At 44.9% G+C, this 22,005-nt stretch overlaps 1 protein-coding gene and 1 non-coding gene across 6 annotated transcripts in view; one reads left to right on the top strand and one right to left on the bottom strand.

The window, feature by feature from the left end:
- DIP2C (disco interacting protein 2 homolog C) overlaps positions 1–22,005 on the bottom strand; it is a 362,893-nt gene that overhangs the window by 196,791 nt on the left and 144,097 nt on the right. The gene's annotated exons all lie outside the window — the stretch shown is intronic.
- Positions 13,556–13,659, top strand: LOC117196028 (U6 spliceosomal RNA). Its single transcript, XR_004476009.1, has one exon. It is a non-coding gene; the product is annotated as a U6 spliceosomal RNA (small nuclear RNA).

Raw genomic sequence — 22,005 nt, 5'->3', positions numbered from 1 at the left:
CATCTGTACAATGAGGAGCCAGACTCGGATCTACAAAGCCTCAAGAGCCCTGCAGTGAAAGCAGGGGTGCAGAGTAGACCCAGAGGGCTCCCCTCTTAGAGGGGAGACTATGGAGAGGCAGAGAGATGTAAGGGAGGACAGGAATGCGCACGCGAGGAGGGACAGAGGGGAGCAGGGGTTTGGTTCTGTGGAGACTGGGCCAAGCGCAACATGACAAGCAGCTGCAGCGTGTGCGAGAGAAAACGCGCAAGAACCCAGAAGTTCAACGTGAAATACAGCAGGGGATTCACCACAGGACCCTAAGACAAGAAAACAGGGCTTATGAGAATCAGATAATTTTAATTAAGCCTAAAAACACAGTTTAGGAGCGAAGCATGGTTTAAAATTTCTCTTTGAATGTGAAGCGGTAGGTTGGTAACTAGGGCATCCAGCCCACGCTGAAGGGTGCTCGTGCTCTCCCGACATTTGGGGAGGGGCTGCTGTTCTCACCCAGCATCCCAGGCAGACCCTCAACCCAGAGCACCAAGTCCTCCACTTACTCAGAAGCCCACTCTCCTCCTTGTGCCCACCCGTGGGGTCTCACTGGCCCCACTGGGAGCCCCGCAGTCCCAGGATGCCACGTCACACCAGGTGAGCGCATCACAGGCAAACAAGGTCTAGGTTCTGTGCACTAGCTTCCTGGCTTCAGGCAACCACGTTCCCCTTTCACACTGTAAACTCCTCATCAGTAAGAACATCCTCCATTCCATCATCACTGGATAGGGCACAAAGCGAATACATCCACCACTTGGAGCCTCAAGCCGTGAGGACCACCCCGCTGGAGATTCCATGTGTAGGGGGCAGAGGAAGGGCCCCTTTCAAAAATCGGACAACTCTTTTGTTTAGAGGCAGAACCAAGGCAAAAATTGCTTTCTTTGAGCAGGAACAAGGCCCTTTTAACACAAGATTTACAGAGCATTTATGTAAATTACATGTCACAGGAACATGCATGGACCAAACGCAGGAAAACATCAACCCATCGCATCAGCTGGATGAACCCCAATGAGCCCCTTCTCTTGTGAAGAAATATTTAAGTACACACACACTCATATTTTCTCCACAGTTAAATTTAAAAAACCATTTCTGGCACAATGAGCTTAAGTGCTTAAGTGGAAGTAAATGAAAAAAAAACAGAAAAGCCCAACCCTGTGATTCCTTCCCCATCCCCACAAACTGTTAATAGATTTTGAATATTGGTCTGTGTGGGAAGACTTCTGTTTTTTCAAGTAAAAGAATCACTGAAGAAAAATATAAAAGATGCTAAAGTGTATCTTGCGGATTTAAAAAAAATTACCGGGCAAGGAGAAAGTACACACACTTTATCTCCTCCAGCAGTTTCTGGTTGTTCCACCGTAGCAGCTACTTTTCTTTTTACCAACTTCAGAATGAATCCTCACCGATGGTAAGGAGGAAGGGAAGAACCTTCACCTCAACTTGTAACACCCGTTTGGTGCTGCAATTAGCTGACTACTCTGTCTTCTGCCAAAAGCTTATCCTCTACAAACGTACATGTGATCCAGTAAAGATCAATCCCACGATGCACGTCAGTTACATAGATCTAGACAAACCTGATTTGTGGAAGCCGGATGCTCAACTGTCTAAAGAGCACAATGGTAAGACAGACGCTTCACTGTGACAGTCCCCCAGGACACGGGCTACAGAATACAGAGAACATGGAGGGAGGCAGAAGTGAAATTTCTTGAGGCAACTATCATACATTGGGAGGTGGAATCTCAAAACATAAGTGCCACAAAATTAGTTATTTTGGAATAGGCTGGGATAGGGAAGATATCTGTGAAGAGTTTTAAAAACACTTCAGTTTTTGCAACATTCCGCTATGCAGTTGACCTATTTCCTAGCAATCTTCTCTGTGGCAACAACAATCTTGTCCCCATTACTCTTCTGGCCTGTGATCACTTCTTGCTTCACTAAGGGCAAAGAAAGGAATAAGACATCTACAAAGTGTTGAGTCCAAGAAAGCATTCTTGGTCTGAACATAAGATAACCAACTGAAGGAAAGTGCTTGGAGCATTTCCCCTGAACCTTGCTGGCTGTGCGCAGGCGACTCTGGGGGAACATGATGTCTCTTGACAGCCAGCCACCTGGGCTACACAAGCCTCGTGTGTTTCTCTCTCCCAGTCCACCAGGACTCAGGATGGGGCCAGGCTCAGCATCTGCCGCAGATGAGCAGTCCAGACACTGTCATCCTTGCTTCTGCTGGTCCCCAGGCAGCTTTTTAGTGGGCTTGTTAGGAATGCACTTTCTGTCCATCAGTGACTGTTTGACTTACATTTTATTTACCTGAAATTCAATTTCTACCCATTTCTTCTCAGCTAAATAAAATTCTTCAAGGAGGAAATCTGCTCACCTTCCCCTGTATCTTCCCTTGACTATTTAATCGTCCATCAGCATACACAGCACCTCAGTGCCAACTCACACTCTACCCCAGGGACAGCCGAGGCCCAAAAAAACTTCCACTGTGCCACTGAGTTAAGGAACCTATGAGAATATGTTGAATCCTACTGGCTAATAATTAATAAAAAATTTCAAAACTCTGTAAATGCTTACGTATAAGTTTCTCTGTACTGTATGATTTATTTGCAAACTGACATTTCTTACCAACGTTACTCTAGTTTACAAAGAACTGTTGACCGTATGAAGAATGACTTCCTGTTTTTGTGGAAGGAACCAATTCTGAAAAACTTAGTCTAGATAATTTTCTCCCCTAAGCAGGCAGACCCTCCTCAACATTCTTGATTACTTTGAATGGACTGAGAATAGCTTGTTCAGTGGAAACGACACCACCTGATCCCCTCGATGGCAAGACTGGTGGATGTGCACCTGCAGACTGGTTGCCAGCACTGGCCCCAGGAACCAAGGCAGTCACATCTATCATCTGTGTCCCTTTTTGAACTGTTGGGCTTTTCCAAAGGACACCTGGGACTTCTAGTCATCATTCATCAAACTGTTCATGTTACCCTACAGAATCGACACACTAATCCCTGGAACTTCATAATGACCCAAGTGCTAGCTTAGGGACCCAAGACCACCATGGTTGGAGGGGGGTGGATGGACCCCAACTCTAAGCTGGTCAGCTCCTGCTCAGAAAGGTTCCTGGGCCACCTCAGAGGGTAAGTTTAGACACAGAAAATAAAACTGGCGACCCCCTCAGCAAGCCCAGACCACCTATAAATGTTTACGGGGATTTGGGCCAGGTCAGGTCCTCTGCGCAAATCCATACACTAGGAGCACCCTGGTAGACGTACTCACTTCCCTCAAAAACCACCCCTGCCCCGGGTCAGCCAGCGGTCAGGGTCAGAGGTAGGCTCACACGCTGCTCCCTGCAGCTGTCCTGCCTTTCCCACCAGCAGGGCCCCGAGCAGCTTCAGGAAGCCCAAGATGCTGGCCAGGAGACCACCTGTCACAGGCACGGTGATGTAAGCCTCGTTTTCCTCTCTGAAATGAGGGGCCACCACAGCCCTCTGTTTCTTCTCTCAGACGGGAAAGAACACAGTATCAAAGGGGCACTCTGACCTTCTGGAAATCCAGGATCTGAAGAGCACACTGCTACTGTCCAAGACTGAATCACCTCTGAAATGGTACAAAATACAGCTTTCACTTGGCCCTTATTAAATAAGCTTCATACTCATTCCTACTCAAAATTCCCAAACACCATGGAAGTGACCCTGACTTTTATTTTCCCATTCATTCATCCAAGAGATCCTACTATGTGCCAGAAACAGACACAACCCCTATCACTAAACAATTGCTGAATGAAAGATTAAATAACAGTTACATTCTCACTTTTAAACCATGTTTAACAATGTACATAAAGTGGTGCCTAAATTAATGAGTCCAGTGACTTTCTTAAACAAACTGCCCAATCTGGGCAAGTAATGGGAATAAAATGGAGACAAAGATTTTATTAGAAAGATAAAAATGACTGAATATTATCTCCCTCTTATAGTTTTGCAAGATGCAGAATATTCTAGGATTTTTATATCATTTTATCTTCAAATTATACATATATAAATATATATAACATATATAAATATTATATAATTATATGTATAAATATATATATTTAAATATTTATACACATAAACTTAAAAATCCTGCTTTCTAAAATAATGGCTCTGTCCTGAAAAGGCCTGCAGTTGAAGGATTTGGGCGGTGGGGGGCAGGAGGGCAAAAAACATACTAGAAGACGTGTAGTAGGCTAGTTATTTTGAGTAAGTTTGTATAATGGTTACTTCTTTTTGTGAGACCAATGAGCTACAGGAATTCTCCCAGCAAACACTGAGGCTTCCTGTGCACAAAATCACTTTCAAGGTCAAAATTACCCTGAACTACTGGGAATAAAACATCTGGACAATCTTGGCATATAATGTGTGTGATAAAGTTTTGATGAGTCCACTACCTAATATTAAATAAGAATTACCATGACAGTACAAACTCCTAACTTATGGAAACATTATGCTTTCTAAACATTTTGCCCAACTTTGATCACGCGGCAATTATTAATAATACATCTATTCAAAAGGTAAATAATGAAGCATAATGTATACAATCCTCTACCCACTGATGTGTCATTAGAAGTGGAAGGCTCTGTAAACAAAGATCTGTGCTTTAGTTTTGGAACCCACAATCTCTGCTGGATTTTCGAGTACGTGTGTATTTACAGGTAATCTTTACAAAGTATGCATATTCCAAAATACGCTCCATACAATCACAGGATAAGAAAAAAAACCCTCTTCCATTTGAAATAAAAAAAAATAATGAGTAATCAAAGCTTAAATCAATATGCAAAGACAATGTGAAAATGTGCTCATGTTGCAAACTAACTTGGATAGCAAAGCAATTCAGACAAGCCAAGGACCAGGGTAGAAAAGCACAGGTGAAAATGAAATGACACTTAACTCAGTGTGCAAGCCCAGTGGTTAAGGATGTACAACACTGTTCACTCATCTGCAGTAACTCTTCCATGCCTACACTGTTTGGAGTCCTTGGCACTTAAACTCAAATTTCCACCCACTTTGAGACTGTTGTCTGTCCTGCCTACCTGGTAAGGAGCAGGGACATTCCTGACCATTATTCCTGGGCTTCCCATAGGCCCTGCAGTCAGGGTACAGTCAGCCACTTAACACATCCACTGAAGTGTTGGACACATCAGGGTAACCCAGTGACTGCTTTTTTACCCCAGTGCTTTCTCACCAGCTGCTCTTAATGGGTCCTTTTACATTTTCTGTTCGTAAATGTTTACCTTCCTAAGGCGTGTGGTATTGAAAATTTTTAAATGCAGCCCACAAATATATGTGGTTTTGGTTTGTTTCTGTTTTTGTTTTTGTCCTAGAGGCATATTATTAAGGTAAACCAAATTCACAAAGATTATAAGGGTTTCCTGAAAACTGACTCCTAATTTTGAGGGAAAAAATGGCTCTCTACTATTAATACTGATATAGAAGAGTGTTGATGTCTTCTTTGTTTATAGAAAGGGAGAAAACCACTGAATATTTATACATACATGAGCACACATATCTGCAGTTGTATCCAAACAACTTAAGATATGTGTTCTTACAAATGTAGGTCAAAACTAGTAAACAAAGTGTATGTCAAAAGCACGTGACTTTTAAGAGTCCTACACTTTCTAAATACATGTATCCAATATTGGGTATTTTCCTTCAGGGGCACTATACCTAATTTAACATTCCTTTTTTTTTTTTTTTGCGGTACGTGGGCCTCTTACTGTTGTGGCCTCTCCCATTGTGGAGCACAGGCTCCGGACGTGCAGGCTCAGTGGCCATGGCTCATGGGCTCAGCCGCTCCGCAGCATGTGGGATCTTCCCGGACCGGGACACGAACCCGTGTCCCCTGCATCAGCAGGCGGACTCTCAACCACTGCGCCACCAGGGAAGCCCTAACATTCCATTTTTAGTCACTGGTTTTAGAATCCGTGATTAGGTTCAGGCAAAAGAAATATATTTAACTTATACTACTGAATTAATGACTTCTAGAAAAAAAGCCACCGAATTAATAATGCCTTCTAGGAGAAAATGGTTAAACTTTGCAAGCTAAATTTGCTGGACCTCACATAAACTAAAAGGTTTGTTTTTTAAAGTTATTTCTGTTGTGTGTTTGTGTATGTTTCCCTTGAGAATGGAAATCGCCACTTAATTTTACTCAAAAGCAACAGACACCTGTGCAGGGTTTGAACCAAAGGTTACTCTTCAGCGTGGCCCGTAATCCTCACCCTTCACTGTGCCTGACACACCTTCCAAGTGGAAGTCATTAACTATAACCAAGAGGGAATGAGCAGAAAGATGACACCATCCCCAGTGTTCAGCATTCATGCAAGTATTTACACTAGTAAAATATTCACCACAGGAAAACAAACAAAACCCACCCACGTTCACTCATGGTGGCTGGCAGATTCATTTTCATGACAGTTTTAAGTATTTCATTAAGTAAAAGGAACTAACTGGAACCTTCAAGAAAAACAAACTTTTATGCAAAGAGACAGGCATTTGCAAACACTAATGGTGAAGACAGGACTTCACACCCCGGCTACCCATTGTGGAGGCTACAGGATGCAGACGATCCCTGCTCACACAGTTGAGTGTCTGAAAAGCTTCCAAACTCAACGATGTAAAGACTCTGATGCCAGCTGAACTTAAACCATGAATTTCCAATCAGAAAACAGGAAAATGAACCAGCTCCCAGTGACACTTCCTCTTGTCTGCATATGGGCAGGAACAGCATGAATGTCAGCCACCTCAGAGTGAGAAAAGGTCCCGCTTATCTCACTGGCTCTGAGGGATGTATTCGATCCCACCATGGACACCTGCTCACACTGACGAACTACACCGTTTCCTTACGCTTTATTCTACTCAGACATTCCGACCAGGAGGGAGTGTCCCTTCACCACTGCTGTGCACGAAATCTGAGTTTCCACTGATGTGCTCGGAGTGTTTAAGCAGCAGACCTGCAGCTCAGTTCAGGAAGCCGAGCTGGTCAAGTGTTTCCCACTTGCTGGCACCCAACGGTCGTGAGAGCATCAGCCCTGTTCTCAGCATCTTTCCATCTCTGTTCACTGAATCTTCACAGCCTGCCTCCGGGGCAGCTGTTGCCAAGAGAGTTCTCAAGCTGGGAGGGCTGAGCTCAGACCACCCAGAGCAGCTATCCTGGTCCTTCCAGACCATGGCTTCTTCCAGGGATAGGCCCCAGGGATTAGCCCAGAGGTGTCTGCTTCCCCCTCATTCTTAAGAGTCCCAGACTCCAACCCTCATGGGCACTGCTGCTGCTTTCTCGCCAGCATTTTCTTTCCTTGTCTTCATTGCTCCCAGCCACGCACATTCCAGGCCCTGGTGGCCCAGTGGCTCCCACTCCAGCAGCCTGTGTGTGGTTAGGACTCCCACATATCAAATGCCAGCGCTCACGTATATTATCATCTATTCCCCTGGATCTGATAATCAGGAGTCTGAGTATTGGAATTAGGAGACTATGTTTGCTTAGTATTGTGGAAGTGAAAGATAAAAGATTCTAAGTGCCTACAACGACCTCATTTCTGTACCTAAACAAACACAGTGGTGGCAAAAGACAAAAGGGGTTTTTAATGTCTTCTTTCTATACAAAATGAATGCAATTTAATTTCTTCATGTCCGCATTTTCAACATTTCTCACCTGGCAAGCATGCAAATACTAATTTCCAAAGAAATAAGCTGTTCTATAATTTTAACATTTAGCATTATCACTATTAAGCAAGAATTATCCCAAAAGAGACAAGATAATCTTGTTCTCACATTCACAGATTGATAGTTACATAGCTCAATAACAGTTTAATGGAAAGGAAACATTTCATTTTAGGTTTCTGATCTAAAAAAAAATGAACAGAATTCTGGCAAAGAGATAAACATTAATTACGTAACTATGCAAAATGCCTCAGGAAAAGTTAACAAATAATGTAAAACAATTAGTTATTTAAAATGTTATAAATGTAGCTGAGTTTTAATAGTAATTTGTCCATAGTTAAAAGTGTCACAAAAACCTTTTAAAATTTTGATACTGAAAGAATAACTCTTCCAGCTTGCATTTTGTATCCATTCATGGTTAACACTTCGAGTAATTTTTAGCTGATATTTTTAACATATGCATAGTTATTACTCAGTTGAAGTATATCCCTTTCTACTCCAAGACTGATTTTCATACTTATGCTGATTTTTAGTAAGTGAAGGCAGCTTTAAAAGATGTCAAGATATCTAAAAATAAGAATTTAGCCCTCAAAAGAAGCTGTAAGCACCCCTGCAGGGATCGCACAGCAATAGTGTCTCATCTGATTTCAGTATATACATAAAGGTTCACTCCCTTCTTTACACACGATGGTAAACATTCACCATCAACACAAGACGCTCCTGGATCTGCTAATGGTGGACTAAGACAAAACTAATGGCCCCACAGTAGGGTTCAGCTGTAAAAGCTACGACATTAAGAACGTGTTTATGCTCAAAACTAGTTCCTTTGATTTGGGTTGGGGGGATACATTGTAGGGAATCCCTCACCCAGTGGAATAGTTTGTACTCATAAGGTCCACAGGAAACTGGGTGTTTATCCTAAATGCTGGTGGAGCTTCCCACCCACCCCACGCCCTACTCCCCACTGTTACGGAACAACAGTGTGAGAAGGTACGTGAGGGTGACGGTGAGGGGGGCGTTCCCCAGCCCCACTGGTGATGTCAGGATTCGACCACAAACATAGGAGGGGTTAGAGAAAGTCTTCCAAGTTTAATAACCTTCCTACAGACCCTCTTTCTTTGGAAATCAGTGAATACACATTATTTTGCCCATTTTAGTGACAACCACACAAGGAGGAATTTCTGAACATCGGACTATTTCCTGTGTGTGAAAGTGCCAGCTGAATCACTCAGTGGCTGTCCCTTGTCCCTACTTAGAATCGGCGCACATTACTAGCCATGCTTCAGCTCAAAGTCCTCCCTCTTCAAGGAGCACAGAGTATCAGGTGGCGAGCAGGCTGTCACCCTCACCCCACATCTGTAGATTGGGAAAAGCCAACCCAAGAAATAGGACGCGAATTCTTGGTCACTCTGCTTGTCACATCCTGCCAGATACATCAGCACACGCTGGCTTTCCAGTTAAACAGCAACACAAGCTTATCGATGTACCTGTTCTTTAAAAATCAGAGGCAAATTCAGATTTGAAGTTAATATGAATGATACTATACTAACTCAGTATCTCAAGATAAGAGAAACAGAAGCAGCAGAAGCGAGAGACACACCAGAGAAGGGCAGTTCCTCCAAGAGGCGGCAACTATGGCTTTAGGGGTTTTCTTGGCAACTTATACAAAAAAAGGTACCCTGGGCCACTGACTACTTGCTGTCGATGGGAAGGACATCCACTGGTGCATGGAAACAACCTTTCCTGGAATGACCCCCAGCAGCGAGCACCATGGGTCCTTGAGTAAGCAGGGGTACGTGTCGTCACCCTATGCATAATACAGAACCACACTTAACCCCCACATTTCAGAAGTCTGAGGATGACATGGAGTCAGCCTAGACTCACACAAGACCCCCTGAGGGTACTGCAGGGTGACGTGGCATCAAGCCTTTCCTGACAAGCTTGCTTTGCAGGTGATCTGCACTGAGCCCAGAATCCTTCATCCGTCCCGCTCTGCCTGGTGCCCACGCAGGGACACAAGGCTCAACAGGGACCCAACTCCCAGGTCCAAGGCCATCACCAACCTGAAAGAGCTGTCTAGACTCTTTCCAGAGATGGCTGTTGGATGTAACAACTCTCCCGCGCCAGAGCTTTTTCCTCACCTTGTGGGTTTTAAGAAAGGAATGCAGAAATTCAGGTCTGGTGGGACGAACACCTGTGGATGCCTGACTCCATGGAAACATTCTAATGCTGGACTCCGCCGCCCCACCCAGTCCACGCGGCCTCCACGCTGCAGCTGGGCACTAAAGCCCCTTCCCACCCCCATCCCTACGGCTCTTTATTCCACGCACAAGTCCCTACCTTGCCAAGCCCATTCTCTTTCCCTGAAACACCTCCCCCTCCCTCTCTGAGTACTTAACTGTATTCATCAAATCTAATCCAAGGCAAATTACATTACCTACCACCAAGGTAAAAATATGCTAATTAAACTAGGCTGCTCCCTTGATTGTAAAGTGCATCCCCATTTCAGAGACGGTAAATGAAAAACAAACAAAAAGAAGAAGGCTTGAGAGGAGTCACAGGATCTGTGGATTTTTTCTCCCCTGAAGCTTCCTCCCACCACACGAACCTGCCCACACTTGTCACACCTGGTCTGAGAGCTCCCTGAGGACAGGGCACTGGCACCTGCTCTCACCACAGCGCCCAAGGACTTGCACAATACAAGTTTCTTGTTGGTGATGATGACAAAAGGAATTCCTCATTATACTCAGATCATGAGAGGAAAAAAACAAGCAGACAAACTGTGAACGACTTCTAATGAATTTTTGAAAGATTAGACTGGACGCCGTTCATCATTTTCCATCGGAGTCGGAACAAAATCAATACTCCAAGCAAACGTGTCAGTAGCAGAAAGATGGCCCCTTTCTTTTACAAACACGCCTATGTTACACTGAATTTACCTCAAGGCACCCCTATTTGTGCTGCTATAAAATGTCACTTGTTGATATCAGCAGCAAGCCAGAGGGTCAGGCAACACTTAGGTGCCATCTAAGAGTCAGAGGAAACGTGGGAGCCGCTTCAGTGCAATTCTACTGGAAAGAAATATATTATGTCAGTGAAATCCTACACCTATTCTTCCACTTCCACGTGAAGTTCACACTTCAAACAACACAGAGAGACTGCCAGAGCTTCACTGAGCATGGCTGGCCGGGTGGGTGGGGTTTGAGGGAATTTTACCGATAAAGGAAACATTAATATCCACCTTCCCTCTAACTTAGGAGGAGCACCGACTCCAGAATCAGGCTCCCCCTCAGAACCATGTGTGGTCTTACAATGGGCTGCAGCACTGGGACAGGCTCGGGGCCCTAACTGAGCAGGAAACGATGGTTCTCCCATCAGCTCCAGCTCCGAGTACCCAAGAACGCTGCCCAGCTGAGTCGTGGAGAAGTGACTAAGGAATTAACACTGTTCTATCCAGGCAGCACTTCCCCTTCGACACTAAAGCCAGTGCAGACTCGTAGCAGCACGGCCCTCTGCTCCTAGACGAGCGTGCGGGTCTGCAGCACTGATTTCACGGCACTTCCTCTGTCCACAAGAGGCTCTGTCCCCTCGAGAACTGAGTTTGGTGGAAAACTAAACCTAAACGTCCAGTAAGTTGGGAATGTAGCAATGGGGCAACTGTCACTGACTCATGGGACAGGGGAGGCAGGAGAGGCCCCCAGAGCTGGTGTGACGAAAGTTCCTGCACGGTGCAATAACAGGTCTCTTCCCCTCGGACAACAATCCCAGCAGCCCATTCCTCATCTCCTCTGACTCTCTAAATAAACAGTTTTACTGTTAAGGAGGAAGTGAGAAGGATTGTTTTACATTAACCCACTCCAACCATGTCTAAAGACCACTTCACTATTTAACCCACTTCAACAGTATGGGAATTCCTACGTCAGATCTGCAAGCCTGGGTTCTGCATATGGAACTAGCATGAACTTTTCAAGCTGCCCATCCAGTACCCACTTCCATCTGTTTGCTGACAACAGGCCGATTTTTCTTTGATATCCATCCTCCCCCTGCAGCCCCTGCCATGGTGGTTGGCTCAGGTAGCCCAGGTCTGAGCTAACCAGCGCCTGACGTTCTCCTGGCCATAGGGTCTGGGCCGGTCCTCAGGCTGGCACTCAGCCTCCCCACCGCTGCCCCTGGGTTCTGAGGGGACCCCACAGAGGATGATGTTCCAGGACTGCTATTGTGCGGTAGCCACAGGGAGCACGCAGTGGATAAGGCCGTGCGTGGGAGGCCAACTGGAGCAAGAGCCCAGGCTGGACCGAAGCCAGTAAACAGGCAAAGCATAAGCCTGTCCCACTTCTGAAATTTCCAGGCTCACAAACCCACTCACTCAGTCACCGATTCGTCCAGTGGGGCCTCCATTCCTGCAGGAAGACGTGACAGATAAGCTGCTCTGACCACATTCCCACCACAGGTCCCAGAGGAGGTGCCATTTAGGCAGGACGGTGGCACAGCCTCTCTCAGGGCCCAATCCGTCACCTTCATCATCAAAACTGGGCTGAAATCTAACCCTCCCACCAACATGACTCTGACTTGAGTACAGGGAGGACAGACACGGTCTCTTGCTGTCTGTAATACTCTTTCCCCGCGTGCATCCAGTTACAAACGCACCATGTGGTTAGAAGTCACGCTCCTGCTTCTGACACTGCAGAGGGAAGGGGTCGATGCTGACACCAGGGAAACTGACATACAGATGTGCAAATGCTGAGGGTGACAAGGTACTTTAAACAGCTGCTTCTTCCACAAAAACCTTGATCTAGTCTTGGTGATAACAGAGAAAACATGAAGCTTAACTCAGAGAAAAACGATGCTTTTCCCCACAATACAAGCTCATGAATAACCAAGGACATGTTCACTGCTTCCTGGTACAGTTCACTTTACTTACACCCTGAAAAATATCTGAATTAATGAATAGTACTAAAACAAAAAAGTCATGCAACAAAATTTAGAAGGCTGTGTCAAATTTCAGTAGATCCAAAGATTCTGAACCAAGATTGCTAATTAATAAGCTAAGATAGTGGACAGTTTTTATATAGATCAGGGAGCATCACTAACTGGGGTGATGCTGGAAATTCCACTGTGAAATTTAAAACATGGACATACTGAAAAAATGATCAGAAGTAAAGTGAAACATCCAATGTAATTTTTAAGTAATGGTAATACAGAGCTTAAACCAGCCATACTGTGCATTATATGCTTTAAAGACGTGTATGTATATGCAGAGACTTATCAGAGATTAATTTAGGATGGGGAAGAAAAAAGAAAGTCAGAAATGAATTTAAATGACTTCGGCATTACACAAAAAATGTATTTCCATATCCACAGCGGCTTTCTGAGTAAGAACGCTTACATAAAGATGCATATCCCAAATATAAACAATTTGGGTATCTACGGGAAGAGACAGTGTCTCTCTCCAGGAAATACATGAATTCTTTCAACCTGACTGGACTCTGAGGCCCATGGGTCTTCCTGACGTCCATCACATCATCTTCTCTGCTCTCCACCACTTGGCCCTGCACATTTCCTGGCGCCCTCCCTCTATGCTCAAAGCCTGGGGCTATCAACACCCCAAAACTCTGTTATCTTTCTGTTCTGCTGCCATCAACTATTAGCCACAGAACTTTCACTTCTGCGCAAATAAGTAGAAAACTGGAAAATTACAAAACCTTTTAGCTTTTTCATATTTTGCCTTTTCAGATAATACAGATGATCTGAAAACATAACAGATCTTAAGCGCTGACTGTACTTCCAAGGTTTGTTAATATACTGCCTACATCTGTGTATTAAAGTGAGTGCTCACTTCGGCAGCGTATATACTAAAATTGGAACGATACAGAGAAGATTAGCATGGCCCCTCAAGGATGACACTCAAATTCGTGAAGCGTTCCATATTTTTAAAGACAAACACCATATAATATCACTTACATGTGGAATCTAAATATGGCACAAATGAACCTATGTACAAAACAGAAACAGACTCACAGACATAGAGAACAGACTTGTGGTTGCTAAGGGTGAGGGGGAGAGGGATGGACTGGGAGTTTGAGGTTGGTAGATGCAAACTATTACATCTAGAATGAATAAACAACAAGGTCCTACTGTATAGCACAGGAAACCATCTTCAGCATCCTGTGATAAGCCATAATGGAAAAGAATATAAAAAAAGAATGTGTATAACTGAGTCACTTTGCTGTACAGCAGAGATTGGCACAGCATTGTAAATCAACTATACATCAATAAAATAAATAAATAAAACTAAAAACAAAGTGTGTTGTCTGATATATGTCATTTAATCAATAAATATCCATAGGGCATAAACTGTTGGCTACATTTAGTTGTGATAACGTTTTAAGTGAAAAGCTTTAAATTCAGTGAATTTAGATATCCCTCAAAATTTAACCCTTCTGACACCTGTTAATTGAGAATGCTACACCTGAATATTACAAAATCAAGAAAAGTGTTTAAATAGTGGAGCTCTAAATATATCCACACATGCACTGTGATATACTAATACATAAACGTTCGAACTTTAGCATTTTCACCAATTTTTGAGCCCAAATTCCTTGATTTTCACAACTACAGGGGAATAAACATCTACGTAAGTGTAAAGTTCAAGCACTGGCTCTTTAAAGCCACTGAGTCTGACTCCAGGCAGCGCAAAATGAGGTTTACTTACCTACAGACAAACCTAATCAGTGTACCAGTGGTGACACTGCACTCATGAGTCCCACAATCTCACATTTAAGCAAAGACGCTGAACATGAGGATTCTTTATCGTGATTCTGCTTTCGGGGGAAGACTGTACATAACAGCCTTTGGTTTCTGACTCTCTATGTCAAAGACAGCTCTATGAAGCAGCTGTGCTGCTTCTGGTGCCAAAGAATGGATCAGCTCGTTAAACTAAAGAAAAACAGGTTAAAAACATAACCCTGCAAACCCTGAGCAAAACCATCCCAGGTCTAATTCCATCTGTGCCACTCTGACTGCATTCCTGTTCACAATGCTGGAGTCACTACCCGTAAGATGAGAAGTCAGAGCAAGGTGATCTCTGCATCCTGCCAGTTCTGGAGTTAATCACTGATTCTGTGATTAACTTCTCAGTGAATTAGCTAATGTCACAGTTACGTTTTGAGTAATTTGGCTATATGTATATTAACAGGGAAATCCTGGACACACAACACCACAGGCCACTTCCCTCACACAGCCTTTACTATTATCTTTTTTTCTTTTAAATTAGCTTTATTTTTAGAGAGTTTTAGGTTCACAGGAAAATTGAGAGGAAGGGACAGAGATTCCCCATGTATCCCCTGCCCCCATACATGCACAGCCTGCCCCACCATCAACTTCCTCCACTATCAAGATCCCCCACCAGATGGGACATTTGTTAGAACTGGTGAACTTACAGGGACACATCATCATCACCCAGAGTCCACAGTTGACATTAGGGTTCACTCTTGGTCTTGGACATTCTGTGCATCTAGGGTTCCTCCATGTCTCTTCATGGCTTGATAGCTCTTTTTTTGGCTGAATAATATTCTACTGTCTGGATGGACCACAGTTTATTCACCTACTGAAGGCAAAACTCCCGAGTTTTGAAAGTTATGACTAAAGCTGCTGTGAGCATCCGTGTGCAAGGTTTTTTTGTGGACATAAGTTTTCAACTCCTTTGGGTAAACACCAAGGAACGTGATTGCTGGATCACATGGTAAGAGTACGTTTAGTTTTGTAAGAAACCACCAAACTGTCTTCCAAACTGGCTGTACCATTTTGCATTCCTACCAGCAGTGACTGAGAGTTCTGGTTGCTCCACACCCTTACCAGCATTTGGTGTTGTCAGTGTTCCAGATTTTGGCCATGCTAATAGGTGTGTAGTGATATCTCATTGATTTAATTTGCATTTTCCTGTTGACACACGATGTGGAGCATCTTTTCATAAGCATATTTGCCATCTGTATCTTCTCTGGTGAGGTGTCTTTTCAGATCTCCTGTCCATTTTTTATTTGGATTGTTTGTTTTCTTATTGAGTTTAAAGAGTTCATTGTGTATTGTGGGTAACAGTCCTTTATCAGACGTCTTTTGCAAATATTCTCTCCCATCTGTAGTTTGCCGTCTCCTTCCCTTGATGCTATGTATTTAATTACACAGAATATGGACTTCCCAGTTCATCTCAGTTTTCACCACTTCCTACTGTTGTTGACCTCACTCCCTCCCCAGGCCTCTTCTGACCTTGCTTCTTTAGTTTTCTTGATTTTCAACATGCAACAAAGCTCTACTGAAGGGAACAAAAGGCAGAAGGGCTTGCAGCCTCAGGGCAGGAGGCACACATCACACTGGGAAACCCCTCAAATCACACGCCAAGCAAAGTACCTCCCAAAGCCTGAGCAAGGAGCAGGAGCCCATGTCCCAGGCTGGGAGCTCCCTGCTGTATCAGCCAAGCAAGTAACCTGAAACTCAAAACCCCACCAAATGGGGCAAAAAACTTTCACTGCCAAAGGCTTTCAATGAATAAACTAAAGGTCGGGCTTCCCTGGTTGCGCAGTGCTTAAGAATCCACCTGCCAATGCAGGGGACATGGGTTCGAGCCCTGGTCCGGGAAGATCCCACACGCCGCGGAGCAACTAAGCCCATGAGCCTCAACTACTGAGCCTGCGCTCCAGATCCCGCGAGCCACAACTCCTGAAGCCCATGTGACTAGAGCCCGTGCTCTGCAACAACAGAAGCCACCACAGTGAGAAGCCCACGCACCGCAACGAAGAGTAGCCCCCGTTCACCACAACTAGAGAAAGCCCGCGCGCAGCAACAAAGGCCCAATGCAGCCATAAATAAATAAATAAATATATAAATAAAATATGCTTTTAAAAAAAGAAACTAAAGGGCAATGCCTTGAATGAGAAAACAGTAATGGCTTCAGATTGTTTGCATGGTTGCAGTGTTTTTTTGTACCTTATGTAAGGAACCTGAGAGCACACACCACGACTTCTGAGTCTGGACCTAAAAATTCCAGCTCAAGAGAGCCTAACAATTTCAGGAATCTGAGGAATAGGGCCAACGGGATCCTGCAGGAGCTGAGGACAAGCGCTGACCATGTGGTCAGTGTCAGTCAGCTAGGGTGTGGCCTGAGGCTGGCCACGTCTCCCCTCCTCTGCTCTCCTGGGTCTCACCCAGCAGTGCGACACCCCCACCCCCAGCCCCAGGACTCAATTTCCATGCTGAGACTCCTGAAGGAGGAGCCTTTACTACCCCAGGGAGGCTGGAGCACAGATCCTCCTGGGACCCATTTGGTGCTATACTGAGCAACCAAGTGTTTCCAGAAGTGGCTGCAGACAAACTTCAGTTTCCAAAAACTGAAATGTGCTGTGTAAAACCAAGAATGTGGAAGGAGATAATTCAAGACAGTCCCTGCTCAAATTTTAAAGAATAGTTGAAAAGTCAAGTATGAGGAGACAGGAAACTCTTTTAATTACCCTCATGGCCATAACTAAAATCACTGTAATAGACATATCTCTAATCAGAAGTATAAATTTTTAAAAATGTATAACATAGGAAATAAACCATAAACAAGTAAGCTTTCAAATCTGACAGTCACACTAATCTCACTGACAAAAGAGGTCTCTGAAGCAGATTATTAATTATCCTCCAATTCTATATGGATATTAAAATTATTAAGTCCTGGCAATCAAGGTTCTCTGAACTGCCAGCATTTATTTTTAAAATAAAGGACACACTGTCACTCTGAATTTCTATTTTAAATGATCACTTTTACTTAGAAACTGTACCACTTGCTAACCTGACATCCAACATTACTAGAAGCTAATTAATTCAAGCACTAGTGAGTTTATTTATTTTAATGGAAACGCTGATTAGGAAAAAACTGCTTTAGGGACCGTCAACGTTTTAAAGCATAGTATTGTCTCTCTCCCTCTACTCAGGAGTAAGGAGGTTGTGTACAGATGTGTTCAAAGCAATCTGGATGGTGTACACATAGAGCTTAAGACAGAGTCGCACTTCCAAAGTCAGAAAGTCAAGGGTGAATCCAGGATATTGTGAATAAGGTCACTCTGCAACTAATGTATATTGAAAATATGTCATATATCTGTAATTTGGATGGAATATCCTCATGAAAGACAACCAAGTCTAAAATACAGAAAAGCATTTTTAATGAGCCATGGTCCTTAAAACCAGAGTAATATTTCAGTGACAAATCATTTCATATCAAATTTAAAACACCCATTTGAACGAGTTTTGTCATGTTTTCCTATTACATTTCAGAATTTCTAAAGCTCCTAAAGTCTCAGATTGAAGTAGAGTCTGACTTCGACAATCTCCACATCACAAACGTGTATCAAAAGCGATTGAGAATGCACTTTTTGATGGAAACCTTTACAAAAGGAGACAAAATACCTTGAGGAATACAAAGGCTGATTCAACCTACAACAGAATGAAGACAAGCGCATTCTGGTGGACTATGGTTGAGCTACTAATCACTGAACAAACAGGAAGAGGAATACAAACAGGGAGAAGTCTTTCCAAATAAAAGAAGATGAGGGCTTCCCTGGTGGCGCAGTGGTTGAGAGTCCACCTGCTGATGCAGGGGACGCGGGTTCGTGTCCCGGTCCGGGAAGATCCCACATGCCACGGAGCGGCTGGGCCCGTGAGCCATGGCCGCTGAGCCTGCGCGTCCGGAGCCTGTGCTCCGCAATGGGAGAGGCCACAACAGTGAGAGGCCCGTGTACCGCAAAAAGAAAAAAAAAAAGAAGATGAGCTGAGCTGACAGAAGGAGACTGACCATTGTGAAGGGGACCATGGCTGCTTATGAGCCTTCAGAAGCGTCTTCACCTGTAAATGAGAATGGACACCTATCCTGCCTACCTACAAGCGGTAAATAACAGCAGGATAGACAGTGATAATGCTTTGTAACTAAAAAAAAAAGAAGGAATGTTTAGCACCTACTACAAGCTGAGCTGTTTACATATTTAATCCTCACAACTACCTGATGTCAGGCATTTAGATGAGGGATCCAGGCTCAAGGTTGACATGACTTGTCTGGATAAACCCACACCCTGACCTGTCAGGGCTGGGTCCAGGAATGTGCATTTCCAAGAAGCTGCAGGTGAGCTGCTGTCGGGGCACAGCTGCACTCACGTCACCTGCTGTGGCCAGGGGGAGAACACCCCTGCTCCACACCCTCGTTTCTGAGGCCTGGGCTCTGATTCTCCTCACCTGCCACCACCAACTGTCTTCACTGAACTTACAAACAGAAGGAAAGGAGAAGGACAGAGAGCGGACTGCAGAGCATATAAAAGTCTGCAAGAGAAAGACTTCACCTGAACTAGAATCAAATGGGGTTTGAGTCATCGAGTACAGAGAAAACACAGGAGAACACACTGTGCACCAGTCTTCTTTTAGGAAAGGAGGTGAACCAGCAGCCCCGAGCCGTCGCATCAACCCTAAGCAGTCTCATTTCTACTTGGAAAGCAGGTTGCAGGGATGCAGGCACCGTGCAACTGTCTTTATGCTACATACGTAATCCTGGTGTTTATACTCACACCGCCATGAAGTGACTGTGTTTCCTTCCTTCAACTGTGCCTCCGCGCAATGCCCAGGACCAACACGTGACAGCTGGAGTCTAATATCCGTACTCGTCCATCATAGTCCCACCCTACCCACTAAAAAATTAAAAAGCCATGGGGTTTAATTCAAAATCAATTTTAATAAAATTAGGCTTACAACACTTTTAGAGATGAAAATATCTGTAGTTATGGCATAAGGACAGAGTAGAAATCCTGGTTTCCAGGGGTCAGAGGGAAGGAGGAATGGGGAGTCAGTGTTTAATGGACAGAGTTTCAGTTTTACAAGATGAAATGAGTTAAGGGGATGGATAGTAGTGTTCGTTGCACAACAATGTGAATGTTTTTAATACCAGTGAACTCGACACTTAAAAATCGTTAAGACAGTAAATTTTAGGTTATATATGTTTCACCACAATAAAAGGGGGGGGAATCCATTGTTCACATTAATTTTCTTTCACACACAATCCACTGTGGATTATATTGGGGGTTCAGGTGACACTCGGCTTTTTGCTGGCAATACACACTGTGCATTTACTGCACACCATCTGAGCTGGGAGGTGGATACTGGTAACGCGTCACGGGGCCCCCTGCGGGGTGCAGGCTAGCTCTCTGCCAGTCCCCGTTCCACATACCCAGCTTACACACAGCCTCAGCCCCGTAGAGTCCCCTCCTGTCCATGAGCACATGCATCGACCCCGCTCCCAGCTCACAGACCCAGAGAGGTAAGGTGACGTGGACACCTCAGGAGCTTGGTAAGCCCCACTATACTGACACTGTCCCACTCAGGGCAGCTGGGAAACGACTTCACTGCTGGTTTGGATCCCCTCACACACAGGCTGTGCTCAGCTGGCTGCACACCCTCCTGTTCAAATGAACAGAAAACCTACTTAAAACTCTGGAAACAGGAGTGAAAACACGGCGACAGCTCCCGGGGTGCAAACTTTCATACACGTCACACACACCTTCGCAAAGACTGGGAGGGAATGAGATGCATGGCCCTCAAATCTGCCAGTCAGACTGGGTCCTAAGCTCCATGGGAGCCAGACCCACCAATTCAACCCACAAATGTGTATTTCTACAGGCCAGGAGCTCTTCTCCACTCATGCCGCTGCCTGTTCACAGGCGGCCTGACCCCCCGCTGTCAACGGCACACCCCGGGTCTGCTGAGCATTCACGGAGCAGGTGTCTACACGTAATGCTGCTTCATTAAAACTCCTCATCTGTTTACTTCTGGTTCCAATTACAGCACCTGAGAAAGCTTTTATCCTAGGAGATGGGGTAGTCATTAGGGGAGAAGATGAAGCCCCGCTAGAACCTAGTATCTCCACAAGTCGAGTCATTGCGAAGAGATCAGCATCCTTGTCGTTCGTGTGGCTCCTGCTTTGCTTTATTTTTGTTGTTTGTCTTTAAAAGACACAAAAGCTGTTTCTCAACACCAAAGGCCTATTTTATTGTATTTTACACTCATGCTTAGGTATAAAGTAGCCGACTACCTACTCCAGAAGGGAGATTCCAGGAAAAGAGACACGAGGAAGACAAGCACTGATGAAAAGGGGACATGTGGACGGTGGGAGGAGCACCAGAGGCCACAACTGGATGCTTCAGTTATTTCTTCATTAACTAGTCATGAAGCCTCAGGCAGGGCACTTTACCTCTTAGATTATATCCTTCAGGGGTTTTAGGGCTATTATTTTCAGTGGATAAGTTCTCCTAGCTGGGGAGAGAAAAATCAGCTACAATTTTTTGCTAACCAAAAACGTCTTCATTACCAGTGCAAGGCCGGCAGGTCGGGCTGCACTAACCAGTTAGTCTTCCAAGACAAGAGTTACACTTTAGAAGTGCCACACTCTACAAACACTGCCACTTGACAGGTTCTCACCTTGAGGAGCCCCCGTGGCCAAGGCCAGGCCAAGCAATGACTGACGTGCTAATGTGGATGGCATTTTATGCCATGGTGAAACTGCTCCTGCAATTAGAAAGGAAGTGTCACAGAGGCCTAAAAGGTGTTAGATATCAAGTGTAGCGTGAGGAGGACTGATTACATTCCTCAGTTATTTGCTGCTCAATTCAAAATAGCTTTCTGGGGGACCTTCAAGATGGCGGAGAAGTATGACGTGGAGATCACCTTCCTCCCCACAAATACATAAAAAATACATCTACATGTGGAACAACTCCTACAGAACACCTACTGAATGCCGGCAGAAGACCTCAGACCTCCCAAAAGGCAAGAAACTCCCCACGTACCTGGGTTGGGCAAAAGAAAAAAGAAAAAACAGAGACAAAAGAATAGGGACAGGACCTGCAACAGTGGGAGGGAGCTATGAAGGAGGAAAGGTTTCCACATACCAGGAAGCCCCTTCATGGGCGGAGACTGTGGGTGGCGGAGGTGGGGAGCTTCTGAGCCACGGAGGAGAGCGCAGTCACAGGGGTGCAGAGGGCAAAGCGAAGAGATGCCCGCACAGAGGATCAGCGCCGACCAGCACTCACCAGCCCGAGAGGCTTGTCTGCTCAGCCGCCAGGGCAGGTGGGGGCTGGGAGCTGAGGCTCCGGCTTCGGAGGTCAGACCCCAGGGAGAGGACTGGGGTTGGCTGCGTGAACACAGCCTGAAGGGACTAGTGCACCACAGCTAGCAGGGAAGGAGTCCGGGAAAAAGTCTGGACCTGCCTAAGAGG

The sequence above is a fragment of the Orcinus orca genome, chromosome 2, assembly GCF_937001465.1.
Source record: "Orcinus orca chromosome 2, mOrcOrc1.1, whole genome shotgun sequence".
In the NCBI taxonomy this organism is placed as follows: domain Eukaryota; kingdom Metazoa; phylum Chordata; class Mammalia; order Artiodactyla; family Delphinidae; genus Orcinus; species Orcinus orca.
This window is presented reverse-complemented; position numbering and strand designations above follow the sequence as displayed.